The sequence below is a fragment of the Chiloscyllium punctatum genome, chromosome 1, assembly GCF_047496795.1.
Source record: "Chiloscyllium punctatum isolate Juve2018m chromosome 1, sChiPun1.3, whole genome shotgun sequence".
Taxonomy (NCBI): Eukaryota; Metazoa; Chordata; class Chondrichthyes; order Orectolobiformes; family Hemiscylliidae; genus Chiloscyllium; species Chiloscyllium punctatum.
The window spans coordinates 103,413,117-103,432,566 of NC_092739.1; positions in this window are offsets into that span (position 1 = coordinate 103,413,117).

The window sequence follows — 19,450 nt, forward strand, 5'->3', positions numbered from 1 at the left end:
ACTGAGTGGCTTTCAGAGAGAGGCTTTCACCCACATGAGGGAGGATGTCTTATCTCCGAGAGCTGCCAACCAATCAGGTAGTTGGCAATCCCAGAAAGACTAGCGGGAGCACTGGGCCCTGCTGGACCTGCAATGGCTACCAGTGGAGCCAAATAAGTAAGTAAGCTGAGGTTTTCCACTGCAACAGCCTGACAGGGGGAGAGCAGAAAACTGACTTCAGAAGATGAGGCAGAACACTCAGATTGAGGAAAATGATGTCCACCACTGAGGGAAGCTTCCTGGGGGCATTAATTCTTTGTTGGCCCATTTGGCCCAACAAGTCCACACTGACCGTCTGAAGAATAACCCTCCCCAGACCCAATCCCATAGATTAACCCCTAACTAATACACCCAGCCTGCACATCGCTGAACACTGTGGACAATTTAGCATGGCTAATTTACCTAACCTGAACATATTTGGACACTGGGAGGAACCGGAGCACCCGGAGGAAACCCACATAGACATGAGGAGAATGTGCAAACTCCACACAGTCACCCAAGCATGGAATCGAGCTCGGATCCCTGGTGCTGTGAGGCAGGGAATGAGTTGGAAGATCAACCACAGTCACATTGAATAGCAGACAGGCTCAAACATATCTAAAGAAACTCTTATAGTCTTTCTTTATATTACTGACTAGGTTTGCCTCACATTTAAATTTCTCCCTCCTTATTTCTTTTTTGGTTGCCCTCTGTTGGTCTTTGTAAGCTTTCCAATCCTCTGGTTTCCCTGCCTTTCAATACATTTACGTAAATGACAAAAAGTAGAGGATCCAGCACTGATCCTTGTGGCACTTCACTGGCCACAGGCCTCCAGTCTGTAGAATACAACTTACACTGTTAACAGCCGCAAAAAAAGCACTTGAAGTCTTCTAGACGAACTTAGTTACCCAGCACCCAGCACAACTTCCATGCAAACACCACCCCCCTCAACTCCCAACACCTCAACTCCCCATACCACCCCCACCACACTCTCCAGTCCTAGACAGAGTTTATTTTTAAACGTCAAATCCCTACTCTTATACTATACACATCAGAGGTCTATTCTGTGATTGATACAACTAGAAAAGCCAAATGTGACCCCCCCAATACAGAACAATTAAGCCAATGCATAAATTTGCAAAGGGTTTGGATCTTTCAAGTTCCAGAAGCATTTCTAACCACAAGACCACACCAGAATGTGAGAGGAGTACTTCAATGATGGTTCTCCAAATGTTCAGGAAGAGAATTCCTTTTTGGAGATCATCTTCATCATGTTGGTTTATCCTTATTGGCTTCCAAGATCTTTGATAGTTAAGTCTTCATGTCAGACAGTATGACCCTTCTAATCCCAGTTCCCCCAAAATGTTAATGCACCATGGGCAGATGCTGAGTGGATTATGGCAAGAAAATTATGAGATAATTATCTACTTCAAACCTATTTCATATTCTCACTGTTACCCCAGGAACAGAGGTTGCCAGGGTCCACTACTTTTTGTCATTTATATAAATGATTTGGATGTGACCATAAGAGGTACAGTTAGTAAGTTTGCAGATAACACCAAGATTAAAGGTGTAGTGGACAGCGAAGAAGGTTACCTCAGATTACAACAGGATCTTGGCCAGATGGGCCAATGGGCTGAGGAGTGGCAGATGAAATTTAATTTAGATAAATGCAAGGTGCTGCATTTTGGGAAAGGAAATCTTAGCAGGCCTTATACACTTAATGGTAAGGTCCTAGGGAGTATTGCTGAACAAAGAGACCTTGGAGTGCAGGTTCATAGCTCTTTGAAAGTAGAGTTGCAGATAGATAGGATAGTGAAGAAGGCGTTTGGTATGCTTGTCTTTATTGGTAAGAGTATTGAATACAGGAGTTGGGAGGTCATGTTGCAGCCATATTGGATGTTGGTTAGGCCACTTTTGGAATAGTGCATGCAATTCTGGCCTCTGGATGAGGCTTGCAGAGTTATGAAAATGATGGAAACAATGCTTAAGAAGATAAGAAACAGTCCATTGGAGAAGTCTCTTGTCGTGGCTTCTCCAGTGAGTTGAGGGATACTAACAGGGTAAGTGAATGGGTAAAAACTTGTCAGAATATAATGGGGAAAATGTGAGGCTATGCACTTGAGAAGAAAGAATGCACGAGCTGAAAGATTACAAAACAGAGGGATTGGGGAATCCTTGTGAATGAATCACAAAAACCCAACATCAAAATTAAATGGGTAATAGGAAAGGCAAAAGGACTGTTAAGCTGAAATTGGCCTCTTGCAAATATGTCACTACAGTTGTTATGGGGGATTTCAACATGCAGGTAGACTGGGAGAATCAGGATGGTATTGGACCTCAAGAAAGAGACTTTGTGGAGTGTCTCAGAGATGGATTCTTAGAACAGCTGGTGCTGGAGCCGACCAGGGAGAAGGCAATTCTGGATCTGGTATTGTGCAACGAACCAAAATTGGTCAGGGACCTCGAAGTGAAGGAGCCATTGGGAAGTAGTGACCATAATACAATAAGCTTCAATCTGCAATTTGAGAGGGAGAGGGTACAATCGGAAGTGACAATATTTCTGTTGAATAAAGGGAACTATGGAGCTATGAGGGAGGAGCTGGCCAAAGTTCAATGGTGCAATACCTTAGCAGGGATGACAGTGGAGGAACAATGGTGGATATTTCTGTGTATAATACAGAAGTTGCAGGATCAGTTCATTCCAAAAAGGAAGAAAGATCCTAGGAGGAGGCATGGGTGGCCGTGGCTGACAAGGGAAGTTAAGAAACATATAAAGTTAAAAGAGAAAAAGTATAACATGGCAAAGATAAGTGGGAAAACGGAGGACTGGGAAGCCTTTAAAGAACAACTGAGGATTACTAAGAAGGAAATACACAGAGAAAAAATGAGGTACAAAGGTAAACTGGCCAATAATATAAAGGAGGATAGTAAAAGTTCTTTTAGGTATGTGAAAGGCAAAAAAATGGTTAAGACTAAAATTGGGCCCTTGAAGACAGAAACAGGGGAATATATTATGGGGAACAAAGAAATGGCAGAAGAATTGGTACTTCAGATCTGTGTTCACTGGGGAAGACACAAGCAATCTCCCTGAGGTAACAGTGGCTGAAGGGCCTGAACTTAAGGGAATTTATATTTGTCAGGAATTGGTGTTGGAGAGACTGTTAGGTCTGAAGTTTGATAAGTCCCTGGGGCCTGATGGTCTACATCCCAGGGTACTGAAGGAGGTGGCTCGAGAAATCGTGGATACGTTGGTGATTATTTTCCAGAGTTCGATAGATTTGGGATCAGTTCCTGCGGATTGGAGGGTGGCTAATGTTGTACCACTTTTTAAGAAAGGTGGGAGAGAGAAAGCAGGAAATTATGGACCAGTTAGTCTGACCTCAGTGGTGGGAAAGACGCTGGAGTCTATTATAAAGGATGAAATTATACACATCTGGATAGTAGTAACAGGATTGGTTAGAGTCAGCATAGATTTATGAAGGGGAAATCATGCTTGACTAATCTTCTGGAATTTTTTGAGGATGTAACTCTGAAGATGGACGAGGGAGATCCAGTAGATGTAGTGTACCTGGATTTTCAGAATGCTTTTGATAAAGTCCCACATAGGAGGTTAGTGAGCAAAACTAGGGCACATGGTATTGGGGGCAAAGTACGAACTTGGATTGAAAGTTGGTTGGCTAATCGGAAACAAAGAGTAGTGATAAATGGCTCCATTTTGGAATGGCAGGCAGTGACCAGTGGGGTACCGCAGGGATCAGTACTGGGACGGCAGCTTTTTTCAATATATGTTAATGATATAGAAAATGGTATAAGTAATAACATTAGCAAATTTGCTGATGATACTAAGCTGGGTGGCAGGGTGAAATGTGATGAGGATGTTAGGAGATTACAGGGTGACCTGGAGAAGTTAGGTGAGTGGGCAGATGCATGGCAGATGCAGTTTAATGTAGATAAATGTATGGTTATCCACTTTGGTGGCAAGAACAGGAAGGCAGATTACTACCTCAATGGAATCAATTTAGGTAAAGGGGCAGTACAGAGAGATCTGGGTGTTCTTGTACACCAGTCAATGAACGTAAGCATGCAGGTACAGCAGGTAGTGAAGAAGGCTAATAGCATGCTGGCCTTCATAACAAGAGGAATTGAGTATAGAAGCAAAGAGGTTCTTCTGCAGCTGTACAGGGCCCTGGTGAGACCACACCTGGACTACTGTGTGTAGTTTTGGTCTCCAAATTTGAGGAAAGACATTCTGGCTATTGAGGGAGTGCAGCGTAGGTTCACGAGGTCAATTCCTGGAATGGCGGGATTACCTTACAGTGAAAGACTGGAGCGACTGGGCTTGTATACTCTTGAGTTTAAAAGACGGAGAGGGGATTTGATTGAGACATATAAGATTATTAAAGGATTGGACACTCTGGAGGCAGGAAACATGTTTCTGCTGATGGGTGAGTGCCGAACCAGAGGACACAGCTTAAAAATACGGGGTAGACCATTTAGGACAGAGATGAGGAGAAACTTCTTCACCCAGAGAGTGGTGGCTATGTGGAATGCTCTGCTCCAGAGGGCAGTGGAGACCCAGTCTCTGGATTCATTTAAGAAAGAGTTAGATAGAGCTCTCGCGGATTGTGGAATCAAGGGTTATGGAGATAAGGCAGGAACAGGATACTGATTAAGGATGATCAGCCATGATCATATTTAATGGTGGTGCAGGCTCAACGGGCAGAATGGCCTACTCCTGCACCTATTGTCTATTGTCTATTGTCTGTTGACTTTTATTTCTAAAGGAATGCTTTGTAAAAGCAGGGAGGTTTTGATAAAACTACACAAAGCCCTCATCAGACCACAGCTGGAATACTATGCACAGTTTCAGGCCCTTTTCCAAGGAAAGGCATACTAGTGTTGGTGGCAGTCCAGAGAAAGTTCACTAGGGACTGTCTTACGAGGAGAGATTGAGTACATTTGGCTTTACTCATTAGAATAAATAATAAGAGTTTACCTTTATCGATACATACAAGAGTCTTTTGGGAACTTGATAGGGTAGATGCAGAAAGACTGTTTTCTATTGTGGTGGACTCTAGAACAACAGGACATAATCTACAATAAAGGATCACATGTATAAGACAGATAAGGAGGGATATCTTCCCTCAGTGTATTGTAAATCTGCAGAAATCTTTAGGGCAGAAAGCTGATGAGGTTGGATCATTAAGTATATTTGAGGCTGAGATAGACAGACTTTTAATTAATGATGGAATCAAGAATTATGACAGGAACGTGGATTATCAGATTGACCATGACTTTATTCAATGGTGGAATGGCCTGGATGGGCTGAATGGCCCTGCTTCTGCGCATACATTCTGTGGGAAGGAAACAGACTATGTTATCAGTATTGCAGACATGGATCAATGTCACCTTGGTAACAGATAGGGAATGAGTTGTGAAACTCAGCTCTGAGCTAAGCAGAACATGAAAGTTGCATACAGTCAGGTTCAGAAAACAATCAGCAAGGAATTAAAAACAATGGTTTCAGTCTCTCAATTCTCCGTTTTCAACAATTCTGACTCATCCACAGCAGAATACTCTCTGTTCGCCTGAATGGGTGCAGCTCCAACAAGGTCAAAGAAAGTCGTCACCATCCAGGACAAAGCTGCCTGGGGAATTGGCATCCAATCCATCACCTTAAACATTCAATCCCTCCATTACCAAGGCACTCTTACAGCAGACAGCCCCACATATGACACTATAGAAACTCTTTAACAATATGTTTCAAACCTGAAGAATAAGGGCAGCAGGCACATTGGGACATCAGCACCTTCACCTTTCCCTCCCAGACTATACCCACATCACTTTGCCTTCAGTCTCTCTCAGTCAGAGACTTGGAATTCTTTTCCTAAAAGCATTGTCACTGTGTGTACACCATGTGAACTGCAATAGGTCAAGAAAGGAACTCAGCAGCATCTTCACAGTTGTACCTAACTGCTATGAAGTCTAAGCAAAGGAATGGAACTAAATGGGCCACTTGGAATTGACCTAGGCAATGCAAACTCAGCCCTGCTTACTGACATCTAGGCATTTGTGCCAAAATTGGGAGACCTGTCTCACAGTCTAATCAAACAAAAGCCTGACATAATCATACTCATGTAATCATACCTTGCTCACAATGTATCAGACACAGCCGTCATCAGTGCTGGGTATGTCCTATCCCACCAGCAGTACAATCCCAGAGGTGGCAGCACACTGATACAGTCAGGAGGATTTTGCTCTGGCAGTCGTCACCATCAAAAATGGAATCAATTAAGTCTCATGGCATTAGGCCAAATATGCTCATGAAAAGCTCCTGCTAATTATCAGAAATCACTCCACCATCTCAACCGATGAATCAGTTTCGTCCATGTTAAACAACACATGGAGGAAGCATTGAGGCCACAGAATGTATTCTGAGTGGGGATTTCAATGGCCACCAAGAACGTCTGAGAGGAAAAACTACTACCCAAGCAGTTTGGTTCCGAAAGAACATAACTGCTAAACTGAGCCTCAGCAATGATGAGAGAGTCAATAAGAGGAGGCAATCTACATGACTTCACCTTCATCAATTTGCCTGTTGCCAATGCATCTGACCATGACAGGAGTGGTCAGAATAACATAATTAGAATCAAGCACAACAAGAAATCTCCCGGTCAAGCATGACCTCCAACAAGTCAAAGGATCAATTCTGGTTCAATAAAAGTGTGCATTTGTGTACCGGAGTAAAAATGTCTTGTTGTATTTGCATAAAGCCTTGGTTAGACATCACCTGGAGTACAGCTTTTGCCCCCTTATCTAAACAATTGCCACAAAAAGAATACAATGAGAGATCATGCAGTTAATCCCTAAAATTGCAAAATTGTTTTATGAGGAGAGATTGAGAAAATTATTTAACTCAGCTTCTTTCAGCTGCTTCATCAGTGACCTTCCCTCATCATAAAGTCAGAAGCAGGGGTGTTCACTTATGATTACACCAATGTTCAGCACCATTTGTAACTCTTCAGGTGCTGAATCAGCTTGTGTCAATATGTAGGCATGACCTGGACAACATCCAGGTTAAAGCTGATAAGTGGATAGTAAACACTAGGCCACACAACTGCAAGGCAATGATTGTTACAAACAAGAGAAAATCTAACTGTCTTCTCTTGACATTCAATGTCATTACTAATACTGAATCCCATGATATTAATATCCTGAAGGATATGATTGACTAGAAATGAACTGGATCCACCATAAACCTGTAAATGATGTGGCTACAAGGTCAGAAACAACTAATTTTGCAGTGCATGACTCAGCTTCCACCCCTCCAATGTCTATCCACCATTTACAAAGTACAAGTCAGGTGTGTGATGAATGCTCTCCTTTTGCCTGGATGAATACAGCTCCAACAATGTTCTAGCGGTTCAACAATTCCCAGAGCAAAGCAGTTCTTTTGATTGGCATCTAATCCATTATAGGGGTCTAGAGTGGTGCTGGAAAAGCACAGCAGGTCAGGCAGCATCCGAGGAGCAGGAAAATTGACGTTTCGGGCAAAAGCCCTTCATTATGTTCAATCCCTATTCATTCCCCTCACCACCAATGTGCGGAAGATGCAGTATGTGTCATTGACACTTCGCACCATAGTAACTCACCAAGGCTTATTCTTCAGCACCTTCCAAACTGGTGATCTGTATCACCCAAGACAAGGGTAATAGATAGGAGCGGAGCCACCTTAAATTCCTCTCCAAGCCACATACCATCTTGATATGTCCTTGTGTTATAATTCCTTTGCAACAGCAGTCTGTATGAATCTACACTGCAAGGACCGCAGTGGATCAGGAAGGCAGCATACCACCACCTTTTCAGGGCAATTAGGGAGAGCAATAAATGGTGATCCAACCAGTGGTACCCACATCTCGTCAATGAATTAAAAATAAATAAATGGGAATGTGCATCATTTCCAGCGACGCTCACATTTTATCAGTGAATAAAAAGACTCATGTAAGACAGTCAGTCTTGTTACATCGAGATTGTCATCTTGCTGAAGAGATCTGGGACTCGATGTGGTTAGCAAAACTCAGGAAGCTAACTTAAGACTGTTGATAATGTAACATAATACAGCATGCAGGTGAAGCAAGGATAACAATAAATATAGATTCTTGAATAACTTTGAATTTTCAGTACAGGATCTGTAAGAAAACCATTACGAGAGATGCAGTAACTATATTCAGATGGACAGAAGTGGAATGATAGTTAGCAGATGGTGTGAATGAACATATCAAGTGGCAGCCTGAATAGCCAATAAATTTTAATGAACCAACCCTTGTTTTGTTAACATCAATTAGACTTTCTAATTGTAAAGTGACACACTTACATTTCAGTGTCAGAATAATTAATAGTATTTTATATGGTATCATGTTCATATCTTTATAAGACATTGCACTTTCTTTCTCACAATGACTAGTACGACAAAATGCTCACTGATGGTATATTAAATAAGCTGAATAAGTGCCGATAGGCATCACATTCCCAATATCAGACCAGCGATGGAATTTTGCATTCATACAGCAGATTGATGACCCTGTTGATCCCTATAAGATCAAATGTGTTGATGATATGTCAGTCTCCCAACATTATTATCCTAAATAGAATGTTGCAGAAAGCAAATGGCATGCAATGTTTGATGCTCAAATTCCTATTTCTCTAGGCCAATAAATAGCATATTGTGACAATTCAGTTTACAAATCACAATGGTCTCTCAATGCCTGTGTGAGTTAATGGTAGTTGTAGGGGAGAGAATGGTGGAAGAGTTTTCCGTGGATCGCAAGGGTGGGATAAAAAGGCAATATCAGAGAAACACAGTTAGAATTTAGAGGCTTTTTTTCTCTATGCCAGATGAGACCAGCAAGATCTGGTAGATGAAGCCAGCATGAACAATTTGGCATTCATGGAGGATAAGTGTTGTGATAAGAGAAAGAGGAAGTTTCTCAGAAGAGGAACATTGGGGTCCATAGCAGCCAAGTGAGGGCCATCAAAGAGTGAATATGCCATCTGACATCCATCTATTTATATTTAATGCATTCTTACTGTATTCAAAACACTTGCATCAGCTTCAACAGGCCTCTAAATTCACTAGGATTCATCAATGTTGTGGTTGTTTGTGTCAGACAGCGTCAAGAACTGTTAGTAAGGTGACACTGTCATTAGGGTGACAATTATTCAATGAAGTGTATGAGAACAATATAAAACTCAGCCTTACACATCCAGTGATCACTCGTGATGACACATCACATGACATTTGTCAAAGCTAATTGCTTCACTCTGTCCCATGGTATTCCCTATCATGGTCAACTCAGATGGAAGCAGACTGTGGACCTAGATATCCCTTTGGTCCAGTTGCCAGCATCAGATCTCCTATGTTCACCAGCAGCAAATATATAACAAGATGTCAAGCATAGAATTCTTTTAAGATCTTAAGTAGATAATGTGGAGGAAAGGGTTAACTATATCTTTGCTCTAAGAGTAGTAAATAATCATTTGCAGAAAATGCAGTGATATCATCATGTGTGGAACCAGAGCCTGGACCCAAATGGTTCAGAGAGGTATAATCTATTATCATTCCTTGGAATAGTTATGTTCAGCCAAACCTCTTGCTGTGCACTCACTTTAATGTGGATTTGACCTTATTTTTTGGTGGGCAATAGTGATCAGATCCACAGAATTGGAGGCAATCAGCAAGAAAAACCTAAAGTGAAGTCGAAGTGATAGTAGAGTATTATGGTTGGAGGATGAGGTCAGCCCAGAAATGCAAGCACAGAAGTGAGGGATAAACCTGAAACGAAGCCCAGTTATAACAGGGAACAGTGAATAAGGGAATTCACCTGAGCACCAGAAAACAGACAATGAAAGCCCAGTAGATACTGACAAAGCAAGGAAAAAGGGTTTAGTGAGGAACATAGCAAGTTGTAAACTGGCCATGGTAAGTAAAACGTTGCTGTAGATCAGAGATCCTTACAGATGGGTAAAGTTGTAAACTCATGCAATATTAGTTTATTAAATCTTCTTTAATTTGAAACACCACAATGATGACAAATTAACAATAAGTTAATAACAAAACAAAAATGAAACCAGGAAACAATGTGTTCTATCCTTTTCTAACAGTGGTCTGTTATTTCAAAATAAAATATAAAGTTTTTTTTCTGCCTCAATCTCAATTCTAGTCTCGAGGATTAAAGTCTAGGCATAAGTACATATTTATAGGTTTATTTTCCAAATCCCTTTACAGCACAGAGGCTGAGATCAAGTGTTCTCATTGATTCTTCAGCCGATTCATTGTCTCAAGCCACATTCGGAAATAACTTTCAACATAAAACTTGCTAACTGATTGCAGTGTGTTTGCAAACTGTGACCATTACATAATAAATGTAATACATTAGCTTAACTTTCACATTGTCACATTTCATGAAGAAAACAGTCTTTCCTCACAAGAATTATCTTAGCTCCACAACTTGTAAATGAGAAAGAACTGAAAATGAGAACATCTGGGAAAGTGAAAGTGCCCTAACCTAAAGCTGGGATAATGTCAGGCTGCCTAAAAGTAGTCACAACTGTGTCTTTCCATGGTATGTCATTCATATTGCTCATGGCTGAAAGGTACAAGTCTTCAAAGTAAATTTTAAATGAATAAGCATTTACAGAAATATAAGAAAAGGAACAGTAAACATTAATACATTAGAGGGAGACAAAGGGGAATTAACAGGAAACAAAGAAATGGCAGAAACTTTGAACAAGCTTTGTCTTATTGACTTGTGGGACATGGGAATTATTGGCATTCACTGCTCATCCCTAGTTGTATTTGAGAAGGTGATCATGAATTGTTTTTTTGGACCACTGCAGTCCATTTTCTTAGGAACACCCACAATGCCATGAGGAGGGAATTCCAATTGTGACACAGTGACAGTGAAGGAACAGTGATATATTCCCAAGTCAGAATGGTGAAAAGCTTGGAAGTGAACTTGTATATGGTGGTGTTCGCATCTATCTGCTGCCCTTCTCCTTCTAGATGGAAATAGCCATGGGTTTGGAAGCTGCTGTCTAAAGAGCCTTGGATTTGTGCTTGAATGTGTGATGCCCACATGTCCCTTTTGTCATTTGTCCCTCAATAAATTTCTTCTAGTCAAGTAGTGGTAGATGATTGGTCTGTAACTGAACACGATTCCTGAGGTCCCTCCATATATCACCCCCAGCTATATGAAACAAATAAAATCACTGGTAGTATGCTGTCTTTTGAACAATCATACCTTTCTTTGTGAGGTTCTGTATTCATACCCGATGCCCTTGGCTCAAGGGTGATGATGCTGAAAATGTGTTGCTGGAAAAGTGCAGCAGGTCAGGCAGCATCCAAGGAGCAGGAGAATTGACGTTTCGGGCATGAGATCCTTAGCATCTGCAGTCCTCAAGGGTGATGATGTTGTGCACATATATTACACTGTTGTGCACTGCTCCTGCTAAGACTGTTCCTCCTTGCTTACGTTGTTATAGTTCCATGGACTTAACTGTAGTTAACTTCTTTCCTCAAGGAGTTGAGTCTCCAGCTTCCTACGTACCAGGTGTTCTGATGGTGATAAGCCACATGAGAGTGGGGAGAACTGGTAATTTAACACCATTGTATAAAGGTCAGCATCTTCAAAACCAATTGGACTGCATGGACCCAGTGCTCAGCCACCCCATTTGACTGAGGGTATTATAGTGAGCTGTCGCATATACAAATCCAGAGCTGCCTGCAAATTGGCTGAAGGACTCATTAGCAAATTGGATTCTATTATCCAACAGGATCACGTCAGGGATCCCAAGAGTAGAGAATATTTCATGCAAGACCCTGACAATTACATCTCTGGTGTGTGTGATATGTAATAATCTACCCATAATGAACAATAGTCAATAGCAATAAGATATGACCTTTTGTCAAACATAAATAGGTCTGTTTTCATTCATTCCCACTGTTTATCGGGAATGTGGTATCAATGAGTCTCACTGCTGAGGCCTGTAAATAACATAAGTATGACAATTGTCCATGAGATCCTAATCTCTTTGAGATCTCTGAGGACTAAGTCCTGTCTTTACCTTTAGTGAACCCAAAGTATGCTTGGTGTATCTTGGCTAGGATGTCTATTCACAGCAAAGTTGGAACATGTCATTTTTCATCAAATTGTCTCTGACTGTGAAAGGCCATTAATGCGTAATGTAATGTTATGAGACAACAATGAACCCCTCTGGTAATTAAAAGCTCAGCTCCCCTCATAATCTATTAAAATATGAGTGACAGGGAACTCCCAAATTCAACTACTTAAAGAAAATAATATCAATTTATATTTTAACTCTATAAATTAAGCATTAAACAACAACTATTCACAATTCTAAGCCCCCCATCTCTTAACTATTCATTTTCTGCCTCCAACCTATAACATATACTGTTCCAATAAAACACTTATTAAAATTACATCAACTTAATTTTAAAACTATAGAGCAGCTGTTGTCTCCTGTGTGTCTCTTCTTTCAGCTGGAGATCTCCCTGGGTTGTCTTCTTTCTTTTTACTGTGAAGATGTTTTATATAAAAAGGTACTCTTGATGGAGAGTGTTTCAATCTTTTGGGTCTCTCTCTCTCTCTCTCTGTCTCTCTCTCGATGGCAGTTACTCTGTCTGACTTTCAAAATGCCTGCTTTATTCATACCTCCAACATCGGATCGGCTCATTGATTCAACGTTGGCAAAAGCAATACATTCAAACTTGATTGGGTTTTATCCCATGGCATAACTTAAACTGATTTGTTAAATTCAAATTGTTGTCAAAACAGCAACCAACTTAGCTGTCTATTGCTCAGCTAAATGTTACATATTTTCAATTTTCCAGTATACTCTGAGACTGCTAGTTAGTCATATGACAGGAGCTTGTAAGCCCTCAGTGTAAAACAGCATTCCCTCTCCTAGTACACATCTTCAACTTTAAAACACACCCTCCTTAAGAAAAGAATGAACCATTATAATGAAAAGATGGCTTAATTTTTTTTCTAATTTTTAAGCCCATCATAATGAAATGCAGAGGTCATTAATCGAAGTTCATATTAATTGCTGCGCACACATATTCAGATATATATAAAAAATTGGAATCTGTTCAATCTTATCTATACTTTATCCTTTAAATCCACGATAGCATATCTGCTATTGCATTTTTCGACCCACAGCACGTACAATTTGTAAATTAAAAGTTTCTAACATAAGACTTCAACAAAATAGTCTTATATTCTTGTCTTCAAATTGTTGCAAGAATGTAAGAGGATTGTGGTCATTGTACGCAACTGTCTCTGATACATTGCTTGTTACATAAACATTAAAATGTTGTAAGGCCAGTACCAAACTCAATAATTCCTTTTCGATGGTAGAGTATTTTATCTGGTGAGTGTTGAGTTTCTTTGAAAAGTAACCAATTGGCCGTTCAATTCCATCATCATCTTCCTGTGGCAGTACAGCTCCAAATCCTATATCGCTAACATTGCTTGCAACTTTGAAGGGTTACAAAAATTTTGGTGTAACTGAAACAGGTGCACTGGTTAATACTGCGTTTAAATTCTCAAATGAATCCTGGCATTGTTCTGTCCACTGAAATTATGTGTTCTCCTTCAATAAATCTGTTACCGGTGCCACCATGATGCTGAAGTTTGGAACAAACTTCTGGTAGAATCCCGGTTAGTCCCAAAAATCGAAACACCTTTTTCTTTGAGGATCGTCGTGGAAATTCTTTGATGACCTTCGTCTTGGCATTCCTTGGGGTCAACCTTCAATGACCAATGTTAAGTCCCAAGAACGTCACCTCTGCCTTAGCGAATTCTGTTTTCTTTATGTTTATCACCAGTTTTGCTTCTTGTAATCAGTCAAAAAGCTCTGTCAACTCTACCATGTGATCTCTCCATGACTCGCTAAAAATTACTACATCATCCAGATAAACTGCACAGTTTGTTAATCCAACCACAACTCTATTCATGAGTCTTTGGAGTGTGGCTGGTGCGTTCTTCATTTCAAATGACATCACTTTGAATTGATATAGCCCATTTGGGGTTACAAATGCAGAAACTTTTATCGCTTTCTCTGATAATGGTACCTGCCAATAACCATGTAGTAAGTCCAACATTATGATGTAACAGGCATGTCCAACCTTTTCTATACAGTCCTCCAATCTTGGTATTGGCTATGAATCCAATTCTGTTGCAGTGTTGACCTTCTGATAATCCACACAAAATCATTGAGTCCTAACAGATTTGGGAACGAACACAATCGGCGAACTCCATTCACTCTGAATCAATTCGGTGATATCTTCATTGAGCATCACATCCACATCCTCTGGACTTGTCTGGCTTTGAAAGGATTAAGTCTGTAGGGATGTTGTTTTATTGAAACAGCATTCCCTACTTCCACCACACGCACAATAACATTAGTCGTCCCCATCTTTCTCCTGCATATGTTCTCATACTGTTGCAACAGACCTTAAAACTGGGTTCTTTGCTCCTGATACAGATAGTTCACTAACCTATCCCACTCCTCAAGGACTTCCTCATTGTTTAACGTATTTTGAGGTACATCAAGCCCCTTGACATCTGGATGTGATTCCTCATTCTGCAGGCCAGTAGCTAACATCTGTTTTGCCAGTTACCTATCTCTATAATAATGAGGTTTCGACATAGCCAATACAGTTTTTTACCTCTCTGGCATCTTTAACAGATAGGTTACCTGACTCAACGTTTTCTCAATGTGATAACAACCACCAAACCTGGCTTTGAAGGGATCTCCTACCACTGTTAATAATACTAATATGTCATCCCTATGGGAAAATGTTTGAATTTCAGAGTTTTTTATCTGCTTCATTCTATGCTGTGTCATCTTCAGGTGCTGTTTAGCTAACTCACCTACTTGATTTAATCTCTCCCTCACTTCAGATACAAAATCCAAGTGTGAAATCTCTGATTTCGGTCCTGTCAATTTCTCTTTAATTAATTTCCAAGGCCCTCTCACTTCATGTCCAAATATTAACTCAAAGCGAGTAATGCAAGTAGATTTGTTTGGGGCATCTCTAATGGCAAACAGTACAAATAGGATACCTTTATCCCAATCAGTCAGGTAATCCTGACAATACGCTGTTAACATGGTTTTCAGGGTCTGAGGCCACCTTTCTAAAGCTCCCTGGGATTCGGGATGATAGGTGCTTGATTTAAAATGCTGCATGCCTAAGCTAGCCGTAAAATTAGACCCCTGGTCTGACTGAATCTCTCTGGGTAGGCTACTAACTCCTATACCAGCCTTTTCTCCTTAATACTCTGAAATGGAATTGCCTCTAGAAATCTGATAAATACCTCTTAGTAAGTACTAGTAATTATGGTGAGTAAGTACTGGTTCCCACTTTTAATTTTAAGAAGGGGACCTACACAGTCAATCATAACCCATATGAAAGGTTCTCCAAATATGGGAATTGGCAACAAAGATGCTAGTTTTATTATTGCTTGTGGCTTATCTACCGTTTGGCATGTATGACATGTAAGGTAAAAGATAACTGCATCTTTGTGCAGTTCAGACCAATCGCAATGTTATTGTACCTTAGCCTGAATCTTCCTTACACCTAGGTGACTTTCTACTGGTAGTGCATGTGCTATCCTTAACACCTCCTGTCTGAATGCTACCGGTAACACAATCTGATGCACTTCCACCCATTTCGCCTCTGCACTAACCTGCCATGGTCTCCATTTTCATCTTAGGATTCTATCTTTAAGATATTAACCTTCAGGAATACATTACAATTCCTTTTCTGAGTATGCATCTATATATATATATATATATATATATTACTGTCTCATCTTGCTGTTGCAAGTCCCTTAGCCTTTCAGGACTAAACATTTCTGCCTGACCCTCTGCCTGTTTGGATTTTTCCTGCACCATTACATCAAACAGGGTGTTCGCTAACTGAACCTCAACTCCTTCATCTTTCTCTTTAGTTTTTTCTTTGTGCTGTGACTTAAAATAGTGGGATCTTGTTACTACATAATCTGGAAAAATTCCAGGATATTTTTCCTTTAACTCCTCAGTTTCCTGGTCTTCCTTTGACTTCTCTACAACAAGGGGTGTCACTCCCACCTTGGATCCTGCGAAATCATTCCCAAGAACAAACTGTATTCCTGGAACTGACACTCTGCCAATCACTCCCACTGTTACTTCCCCAGTCTTGAGTTGGCACTCCCCATGATCTTACGTAGGGGAACGCTAAAGGATTTCCTTTACTACTTTCACTAATGCCACTGCCTTAACATCTTTTACTACATCTTCTACAACAGTGCCTTTCTCCAATAACCAGCACTGTGTATCCCACCTTCTGGCAGTGAAAACACCTTTTCCCGGTGCCCTTCTGAAACCACCAGCACTGTAATTTTCTGTGTCCCACTCCATTACAGTGAAAACACCTGAGGCCTTTCACCTCCTTTCCACCACCTTGAGCTTCTTTTTTAACTTGTGGTAAACTATTACCAGTGTGCTCTACTCTTTGTTTTGTAGTGTAGGATTTCCCCTTCTCCCAATTTCTATCCTTCACAGGATGAAAATCTTGCTGAAGCTGAGCTTTGCCTTATGCACCAGTGTATATTTATCTGCCATCTCTGATGCTCTTCTCATTCTTGAACTTTCTGTTCATCCACATGAATTCTTATCCTTTCTGGAAGTGAGTTTTTAAACTCCTCCAGCAGAATAACCTCTCTCAGAGCCTCATAGGTCTTATCTATTTTTAAGGACCACACCCATCTATCAAAATTTCTATGTTTAATTCATTTGAATACAACAAAAGTCTGATCTTATTGCTTCTTTATGTTTCTGAACCACTGTCTATATGCTTCTGGTACCAATTCATAAGCACTCAAAATAGCCTGTTTAACCTCTTCATAATCTCTTGACCCCTCATCTGACAGTGCTGCACATACCTCACTAGCTCTACCTACCAGCTTAGTCTGAACTAACATTACCCACAAGTTCTCTGACCACGTCATCTGCCTAGCCATTTTATCAAATGAAATAAAGAAGGCTTTCTCATCAAAATGTGGCAATGTTTTAACATATTTGTGTTTTTAACATATTTGTGTGTTTTAACATATTTCTCTCTTCATCTCCATCCTGTTGACTTTCCTGACTAATGCACACTTCTGAAGTTCAAATTCTGTCTGTCTTTCTCTTTCTTCTCTCTCTTTCTCTCTCTCTCTCTTCCATCTCTCTCTGTTTAGCTAAAAACCTTTGCTCCGTTTCTTTATCTTCAAACTCCATTTGTCTCACTTGTAATTTAAACTGTCTAACTGTACTGCACTTGTCTGTTTCTCTGACACCCAAAGTGCTTGACTAATTCCCTTATAATTTCAGCTTTCCTTCGGTCCATGGTTAGACCCAGTTCTAGCCTATTTGCTAATTCTAAATGTATGGCCTTCTTCTGTTGCTCTAAACTTTCTTGGCAAGTTTGGGAATCTTCTTCAAACCCCAGAACCTCATTAGTAATCTTAAGAGCCATTTCTCTTACTTTTAATTTAGCCATTCACAAGTTACCAAAATTAAACAAATTGTCTCACCTATGTTTTATTTAAAGATCTAGGGCACTAATCAGCAAGTGTTTAAATCTGCTGGGATCTTTCTTTTTAAATTTGTTCAAATCTATCCAAACCTCAGACTGGATCTGTCTAAACCTGTCCAAATCACGGACCCGAGCCCCCAAACCATTGCAACACGGTAGTGAACCAATCCGTTAATTAAAGCCAACAAACAGAAAAGCTGACTTCACCTCATAGTCTGTTAATATATGAGTGACAGAAAACTTCTAATTTCCACTATTTAAAGAAAAAAAATCAATTTATTCTTGAACTCTAAAAAGTGAACGTTAAAGAACAACTATTCACAACTATAACCCCCCTTTCTCTTAACTGCTTATTATCTGCCGCCAACTCTATAAAAATACATTGTTCCAATAAAACACTTATTAAAATTACATCAACTTTATTTTAAAACCATCCAGCAGCTATTGTCTCCTGTATCTGTCTTTTTCCAGTTGAAAATCTCCCTGGGCCGTCTTCTTTCTTTTTACTGTGGAGATGCTGTATATGAAAAGATACTTTTGATAGAGAGTATTTCAATTTTTTGGATACCTCTCTCTCCCTCTCTCTCTCTCTCTCTCTCTCTCTCTCTCGCTATGGAAGTTACTCTGTCTGATTTCCAAAATGCCTACATTTTTAATCCCCCCAACAGTGGATCATCTCATTGGTTCGAAGTTGGCAGAAACAATAAATTCAGACTCAATTGGGTTTTTGCATTCTGGGGCATAACTTAAACTGATTGGTTAAATTCAAATTGTTGTCAAAACAGCAACCAACTCAGGTATCTATTTCAGAACCAAATATTCCATAGTTTCAATTTTCCAGTACACTCTCACACTGCTTGTTAGTCATATGACAGGTGCTGGTAAGCCATCCATGCAAAACAGCATTCACTCTTTCTTAAAGGTAGAGTACACACCTTCAACTTCATAACAGTAAATCTTCATGGCTAACCCATTAGGCCTTTTGGCTAGCCAACTTTTGATGCAAGACCAACAAATAGTGACAACTTCTCGATCCTTTTGCTGATCCTGGGTTAGTTGGTTGGCTATTCACTGTGATATTGTGGCCTGAGTCTAAGACACAATCTTACAAACAAATACCTCAACATTTGTTCTATAACTGTCTACTGTCATTCTGGAAAGTCCATCCACTATCCTCTACACCGTCCCCTGAAAATATTTTGTCTTGTAGGTAAATGTTATAAGATAGACTCAAAATCTCTGCATTCATGGAGGCATCATGCCAAATCATTTTCATTGAATTTGACCACCAACAAATTATGGTTCAGCTCTATACCTATAACCAATTTTAGGCTAACATGTAATCTGTAAATCCTTTATAAATCCATGTGACTATGAAAGTCTCTTTCTCCATGATGATTATATGTCTCCTTGTCGAGTAGTGATTTGGAATATAATACATTGGTTTCTGATGCTCCTGAAAAAACACTGCTTCTAAACCTGTAAATGATAGTTGAAAGCAACAATTATAATGGACTGGGGTGTCTTTTTGAAAGCATTCTCCCCATACAGTATCACATTTGCATCTTAGTGTCATAGAGTCATAGGATTATACAACATGGAAACAGACCCTTCTGTTCAATTCATCTATGCCCACCAGATATCATAAATTAATGTAGTTGTATATGCTAGCATTTGGCCCATGTCCCTCTCAATCTTTCCTATTCATGTATCCGTTCAGATGCCTTTTAAATATTGTTGCAATTGTACCAGCCTCCACTACTTCGTCTGGCAGCTCATTCCATA